The sequence below is a fragment of the Anoplopoma fimbria genome, chromosome 2, assembly GCF_027596085.1.
Source record: "Anoplopoma fimbria isolate UVic2021 breed Golden Eagle Sablefish chromosome 2, Afim_UVic_2022, whole genome shotgun sequence".
NCBI classification, from domain to species: Eukaryota; Metazoa; Chordata; class Actinopteri; order Perciformes; family Anoplopomatidae; genus Anoplopoma; species Anoplopoma fimbria.
The window spans coordinates 2,116,112-2,124,055 of NC_072450.1; the positions used below are offsets into that span (position 1 = coordinate 2,116,112).

The window sequence follows — 7,944 nt, forward strand, 5'->3', positions numbered from 1 at the left end:
TTTTATTGATCCATTAGAGGCGAGATATAATGTATTTCGGGTTTCTACCAAAACCATTTACAAGCTTTAATGTTCAAAAAAGGTTTTTTCTCATTCAATTTGATGTAGCTCCATTTTCATAAAAGTTTAATAAAATGAACACAGCAGGAATACACATATAAATCAAGATACATGTATTAAATCATACCCATCCGTTGCAGTACTGGTTAAATAACCCTTCAATGTTGATTAATATAAAGCTGATTTCTGGATTTCTGATTTCCCTATTTGCACTGAAGTATTTTCTCTTAAAGCAGTAGACATTTATGAAGATGAAAGACACATAAGACACACCAAAAGTCAATATCAAATGGCAAACTTTAAGTAGTCAAATGTAATTAATTCAGAACTGGTATTCTGCGTGCTGTCTTAACTTTCAAATGTGGGCAAAGGTTGGTATTTGACCTTTGACATTTTGGCCTTGTACATGACCACTGCACTGATCATGCCAACAGCTGCAAGAAGACATCCAGCGATGAATACCAGGTTCAGATTCAGGTGGAGCACTGGAGAAAAGAGAAGCACAATTTTCAACTTGATCTTGTCCAAAGTAAAGAATAAACCCTCTCTGTTTTCATACCTGAGCTTTCGTTGCTCTCTGCTGATCTCTTCAAGCGCAGGGGACCCTGGGAAACGAAGTGCCTTGCGCTTTGAATGACAGCCTCTCTCTTTCTGTGGTGATGATGCAAACCGCCTGGCATTGTGGAGTTGATGCATCCCTGTGAACACCTGGTGTTGGGGCTCCCTGCTTCACACATCAGGACCGTGCAGCTGATGTACACCTGAATGAAACAGAACACGCTGTCATTACATCAGCAGACAAATCGTTCTCTCTTCTAGTGGGAAGATGGCAGAGCTGTGCTTGACATTAGGATGTTTTCTTTTTATAAATGATTGAAGTGATAAGTGTCTCAGTTGTTTGCAGAGATTTGTTTTCCCCCTTTTGATTTGTTGTTAAGCCCTGTGGCTTCAGTATAAAAATGTGTTATCCTTGTGTATTTGATGCTTGATGAAGATCCATGACTGAAACATTATGCCTCTAATAAAGTCAGTGCAGGAATTGAACATTCTTTAAAATGGTTGCTTATTTCTTTGCAGCTTTCTCTCAAGTGTTACTTATCATTTAGTAAAACTAGTCAGATAAATAAACTGACATTATGAATTGGAGGCATTCGTTGAAGCATTTAGAGATTTCACAGAGACATTAGCAGTCCTTTGCTCCAGTCTGCACCTGATCATGCAAGCCGATGAACTTGAAGGCCTCCATGCTGAACTGGAATTGTCTCTGGTGGGAGGACTGATGGATCTCAACAGTCGGGTCCACAATACACCTAGTCAGAGAAAAAACAAAAGATAAGACATATTTCCTTAGTTACTCTATGCCTTACAATGGATGCTGTTATAGGTTATGCAAAAGATGAAGTAAGTTAAGCATTGACTGGTGATATTACATAGAAGAGCCTCTTAAGTAAGAGGAGATAATCATCTACACTGTAAAACACAAGAAAGAGAGACATCTATTGTTCATCTATGAATCCACTGTCCACAAATCTATCGTCTGTCATTCACACCTCACGGGTAATTTAGATAGAAACCTCTCACATGAACGACACACCAAATGTTTACAAATACTTTGCTATGTCCTCTATTGCCACTAGGAGGTGTTGTCATGCCTACCCATTCTCAATGATGGAGTAGGTTTGATGGTAGTTTTGGTTGTCGTATGGTGAAGCTCTGCAGGCCTCCACAAACAGCACGGTGTTGTTGACAGAGGAGGTGGCTTCTATCTGCATGTGGATCCTGCTCCCTATTTCATACACCAGCGGGTATGAATTTGGATCAATCATGGTTTGGTATCGGTTGTTGGGATAGAACTCAAACTGGTAGGTAAACGTGCCGAAGCCCTTTTCCCACACTGTGATATTTTTCCTGTGTGCTGTGAAGCCCAGTGTCACATTTCCACGTTTGGGGTACTGGCAGTAGAACTGCACCCCCAGCAGGTGTTTCCTGGTGATCACGTCGGCCATGTTGTCAACCGTAGTGATTTCATTCTTGAACCGGAGGTTATCTTGGTCTTCCTGCAGAGTAAAAGGTTATTTATTCAGTCTTCATACTGCTAGATAAAGGCAACACCGATAACTTAGAGAAGAGCACAGCCGGTAACTAAAATCCTGCGTTACCTCGATCTCAGTGCCACAACCGCTGAGGGGATGACAGCGAAGACGTGAGTGCTGTTGGAGCGCAGCCTGCAGGCAGTGTTGGTGGCGTCATTGAGCCGCAAATGGTCCTCATGGAGTCCAGAGAATGAAGATTTCTCAACCTCTACTGTCATTGTGGACTCGGTGCAGATCACATGGGAATTAACTAGAGGGAGAGATTTAAAAATATACATTAAAACCAATGGTATTCCATTTATTTACAGGTAGCAGTAATGCCAACAAGAAATTCAGCAATGTTCCTTCAAAGATAGAAAAAAGAAGGAGACGTCGATCTTAACAATTCAGGATTCAAAAATGACTTTACAAATGTTTTATGAGGAAGGAATGGCCCCCAGGCTACAATGTGTGGACACAATGTGTTTGAATGAAAGTATACATGTTTTTTGTTCTGTACAGTTCTGCTGGTTTGGTTTCAGTCTATATAAACAGTGAACTGTGATATTTTTGTGTCAAGCAAGACTTTTGCAGACAATGATGGCTCTCAATTTTGTTTGGTAGGAAGGTTAACAGAAAAACAGCACTTAATAGAAGTACCCTAACCAGCCATGCAACCAATATTTAGCACTTTAACCTAGTATTTAGCATGTGATATATTTGGTGAACATATACACTGTTACAGCTGTAGTTATACAACTAAATGTTGACATTAAAGTAGACTCACCTTGCACCCTCTGAACTTCTACCAGAACACACCTCATCTCAGACTGATAGATGCCAGACCTGAGAAACATCGGTGAACACTGATTTAATGCCTGTTACTTTTTCAGTTAGGCCGATATGATAAGCCTGAAAATCATAACTAATGTTTTTGTCTTCTAGCTCGGTAGGTAGGTAACTTTAACAATAATTCATAAAAAATTTGGCAAATTTGTATCAAAAAGTTAGACAATCCAAATCCTGATAGCATCTGCATTGCGCTGTTAGCTCGGTTTGCACTGTAAGAGTTGTTTGATCTGTTAGTACTTTAGCTGTAGTTTGCACTGTTAGCACTATTAGCACTGTTATAGTGTAGGTAACTGCAAATTATTTAAAATCTTGAGATTCTTTAATGGTTGACATTTTTTTCTAATTTTAATATATACCTTGTTGCCTAAGAGAAAAACACCAAACACAGATACATGTTACTTACTGTGAAGTTGGGTAGGGGTGGTAATGGTGAATATGATTTTGTGTGGTACTGGCTCCAGCAGACCTGCACAAATGTGTAACAAAGTCAAATCCTGGCTTCACACGCACACACACACACACACACACACACACACACACACACACACACACACACACACACACACACACACACACACACACACACACACACACACACACACACTAATCCTCTCATAAGGAAACCAAAGCTTACCCTGTCACCGCTTCAACAGCAAAGCAGATCGGGAAAAAGTCTCCCAGGTCAGTTTCGACAGGCTTCCACCTAATGACGAACTCCTCATGTGTGTTCCTTTGCTTGCTGATATTCAGTGGGCCACTGATGATTATATCATGTATTCTGTGTGAAAACAAAACAAAGATTAAGCCAATATTCATTGACTCCTTACTGCTGATGTTATCTTACATCAAGGCAACACTGATCACGTTGGTTCTCACTCACGTTGCCCATGCCGCTTGTGCTTTGACTCTGATCTCCACCTCTTTGTTGACCTCTGCTTGGATGCGGGCCCCATTTAAAGGTGTTGGGTCCACAAACTTTGGCAAGTAGTGTCCCTCCTGACATGAATACACAGGTGGGTCCACTGGAGTCAAAAATAAAAGGTAATTTTATAATAAAGTGCAATAAGTAAGTAATACATTAAATGGACACCTTTACTACTGCCACAAAGACTACATTTCAGTCTTTGTGGCTTGGCTCATTGAAAATGTTGTCACAAAATAAAAATAAAAAGTAAAACTAGACTCACCAAGAAGGGAGAATTGCAAAGGTAGTTTACTGAGTGGAGGAGTGGAGGCATGCAGGTGTCTCGTGGTTGTTGTTGGTGCTGCTGTTGTTGGTGCTGCGGTTGTTGGTGCTGCGGTTGTTGGTGCTGCTGTTGTTGGTGCTGCTGCTGTAGGTGCTGCTGTTGTTGGTGCTGCTGTTGTAGGTGCTGCTGTTGTTGGTGCTGCTGTTGTAGGTGCTGCTGTTGTTGGTGCTGCGGTTGTTGGTGCTGCTGTTGTTGGTGCTGCGGTTGTAGGTGCTGCTGTTGTTGGTGCTGCGGTTGTTGGTGCTGCTGTTGTTGGTGCTGCGGTTGTTGGTGCTGCTGTTGTAGGTGCTGCTGTTGTTGGTGCTGCTGTTGTTGGTGCTGCTGTTGTAGGTGCTGCTGTTGTTGGTGCTGCGGTTGTTGGTGCTGCTGCTGTTGTTGGTGCTGCTGTTGTAGGTGCTGCTGTTGTTGGTGCTGCGGTTGTTGGTGCTGCTGTTGTTGGTGCTGCTGTTGTTGGTGCTGCGGTTGTTGGTGCTACAGTTGTTGGTGCTGCTGTTGTTGGTGCTGCGGTTGTTGGTGCTGCGGTTGTTGGTGCTGCTGTTGTTGGTGCTGCTGTTGTTGGTGCTGCTGTTGTTGGTGCTGCTGTTGTTGGTGCTGCAGTTGTTGGTGCTGCTGTTGTTGGTGCTGCTGTTGTTGGTGCTGCGGTTGTAGAATACCACCACCATGGTGTTGTTGGTGCTGCTGTTGTTGGTGCTGCGGTTGTAGGATACCACCACCATGGTGTTGTTGGTGCTGCTGTTGTTGGTGCTGCGGTTGTTGGTGCTGCGGTTGTAGAATACCACCACCATGGTGTTGTTGGTGCTGCTGTTGTTGGTGCTGCGGTTGTAGAATACCACCACCATGGTGTTGTTGGTGCTGCTGTTGTTGGTGCTGCGGTTGTTGGTGCAACTGTTGTTGGTGCTGCTGTATGATAATACCACCACCATGGTGTTGTTGGTGCTGCGGTTGTTGGTGCTGCGGTTGTTGGTGCTGCGGTTGTAGAATACCACCACCATGGTGTTGTTGGTGCTGCTGTTGTTGGTGCTGCGGTTGTAGAATACCACCACCATGGTGTTGTTCGTGCTGCTGTTGTTGGTGCTGCGGTTGTTGGTGCAACTGTTGTGGTGGGCCACCATGTAGTAGTGTACCACCAGGGCATTGTAGTTGGAGGGGCTGTAGTACCTGGAGTCCACCAGGTACCTGTGGTGGCTTGTCTCTTACTCCTCACAACCAGTGGGGCCCTGCTGGATTGGGATCCATCAGTGTAGGCCAGACTGATGGGCCTTTGAGGGAAGTCCTCCGCAACCAACTCAAATCCATAAACTCTGGCGTTGGCATTGGAGTAATGGTAGTGTAATGTGCAAGAGCCCTGATAAGGTGAACATTTTGAAGTTAAGTGAGGCAAAGCATCAGTGAGGTATTGTACAATGTATTAGGAAATAGATTTTTCAACTAACCTGATCCAAGGCAAAGCCTGAGGGTTGGTTACACGAGTCACACTCTACATTTCTGATATTTCCATATCGGCATCGAACTTTGTCACCATCAGGATCAAAGGACATCAGCTTGTACGTCCGTGGGCAGTTCTGTGGAACTCTTGAGTAGACACATTAACATGAGTTAGTAACAGTCTGCTTTGTAAAGAATCATTTACACAAAAGGATCAAATCAGCAGTAATACAAAGCCAGTGACACGCTGCTAAGGGTGTTGTAAAGTCATAACATGACATAATAACATACAGATCACAATTATTTTTTACTGTTATTCCTAATTAAAATAGAAGAATAAAATGTTCTTATTATATTTTTGGCTCCTCCCAATGGGAAAATGTTGTCATAAAATAATTCAGACATCCTTTAAAGGACTACAGCTAATCATAGTAAGTGAACTCCCTTATTATTTGATGATTTAATGTAAAGCAACTCAAATTTTTTGCGATTATTCTTTTTTCTTAATTATTCTGAAAGCATATGATGTTTTTGTAGACATACTGTAGGAAACAATCCCGTCCCAGAAAACATTATTGCAGACCAAGTTTCGCTTTCAGCCCCGGAATTTCAGTATTTGTGGACTGCCACTGGGAGAGCGGCAAAGTAGCACATTTTCCACACTTTTTAACAAACTGCTTAAAGTTTAGCCAAGCTGTTCAATGATAACTGTAGGGAACTTACCGTAGGAAAGGTAGAATGGCAATGTCTGGTGATCTGTTTGGTTTTCCAGTGTCAGATCTTGATCCCAAATCCACTGAAGTCTGTAGTCTCCAACTATTAACCCCGTTACGCGTTGGGATCCAACAGCAGCTAGCAGCCCTGGTATGTGCATCAATCAAAAAACACTCTTGAAATACTGCATGGAACAGATGCTACTTTTCATGATTTAAGTGAAAAAGAAAAGCTCACCTCATTTCAAAAGGTTTGTCACTCGGGACGTTTCTTGTGTTGACTGTTTCAGTTTCACACCATTGTCTGTTATATCGGGGTGCATTGGTGCTCTGGTCAATTACACCTCTCTCACTTCTGGGGTTAGAGCCACAGTGGCCTTGGGAACAAAACCAGGAGTGGGAGTACTGACACCCATCATAGGTCGCTCTGTTGCGAATGTCCACCTGTGGAAAAACATCATACAGTAAAAGATGGTTGCTCTACCGAAGCTAAGGAAATTCTTATGAATTGTATTTCTGTGTATTTTGTTAGTTATTTTACACTGTAATGAAATCAATTTCAAGACGGGTGTTTATTTGTTATGACAATTTGATCAACAACAAATATAGTTAAAGGCATAGGTTTTTATTTAAAAACATAAAAAACAATAATATTGCAATATGTCCTTGGATCTTGAGATGAGTACAGAAAACGTGAATGCTAACCTTAATGACAACAATAATGATGATATGGCAACGTTTAGATTAAGTTAATAATTGTTCTCATCAAGCTTTTATGCTATTTTGTGAAATAATTCTTATTTAAAGCAAGGCTAAAGGTCCTCGGATTCAGCCACTGGGGAATTCCACAGCATTCTTCTTTTTACCTGAACAAGTTATAGATCAAATATTAATCAATGAACAGTACTCAGTTTTTTTATATAAAATACTTTAGGGTGTTTACCTTAACCTAGTGTGCCTTGATTATGAGCAACAACAATGTTTTTTTGAGTGAAATGCAAAAGCCAAGAACATAATATAAACTCTCAGCGGATGCTGCCGACAGCAAAAGAAAGAGCAAGAATGAAAGCAGGAATCATAAATTAAGACTACTTATTTGACCGATTTCGCGTGAGCAACCCACATTATTTTATACTTCAATTCTTACTCTTAATTAAAAAAAGTGGATGTACAGTTGTTTTAAATACATGTATATAATTAATAGAAAAAACGTTTTATATTCAAACCAATTCAAAATAACAACAGAAATAATAATAAAGGGATTAATTAAGCTTTTCCCGAGAATATGACAAATCTGAAGGGAAACAAATTCACACAACATCTGTAATGCATGTTGCATATCTTATATAAAAAGTTTAATCTCTCACCCGAAATGTTCCATCAGGGTTTCTTCCTTTGTAGGTGAAGGTCACGGTTCCCCCAAAGTGATGAGATGCAGACGCCAGTGAGACCAGGAGCAGCTGAAGCAGGAGCACTGATGTGGAAGCCATGATGCCCTGAACTCCCTCTCTCTGGAGATTCTCTACCGCTCACCTCCACCTGCAGCATCCTTATATATACACACTTTTAGGCTGG

At 41.6% G+C, this 7,944-nt stretch overlaps 1 pseudogene; it reads right to left on the reverse strand.

The window, feature by feature from the left end:
- Positions 1-408: 408 nt before the first annotated feature.
- LOC129108992 (ZP domain-containing protein-like) lies at positions 409-3,666 on the reverse strand (annotated as a pseudogene).
- Between the last annotated feature and the right edge of the window lie 4,278 nt (positions 3,667-7,944).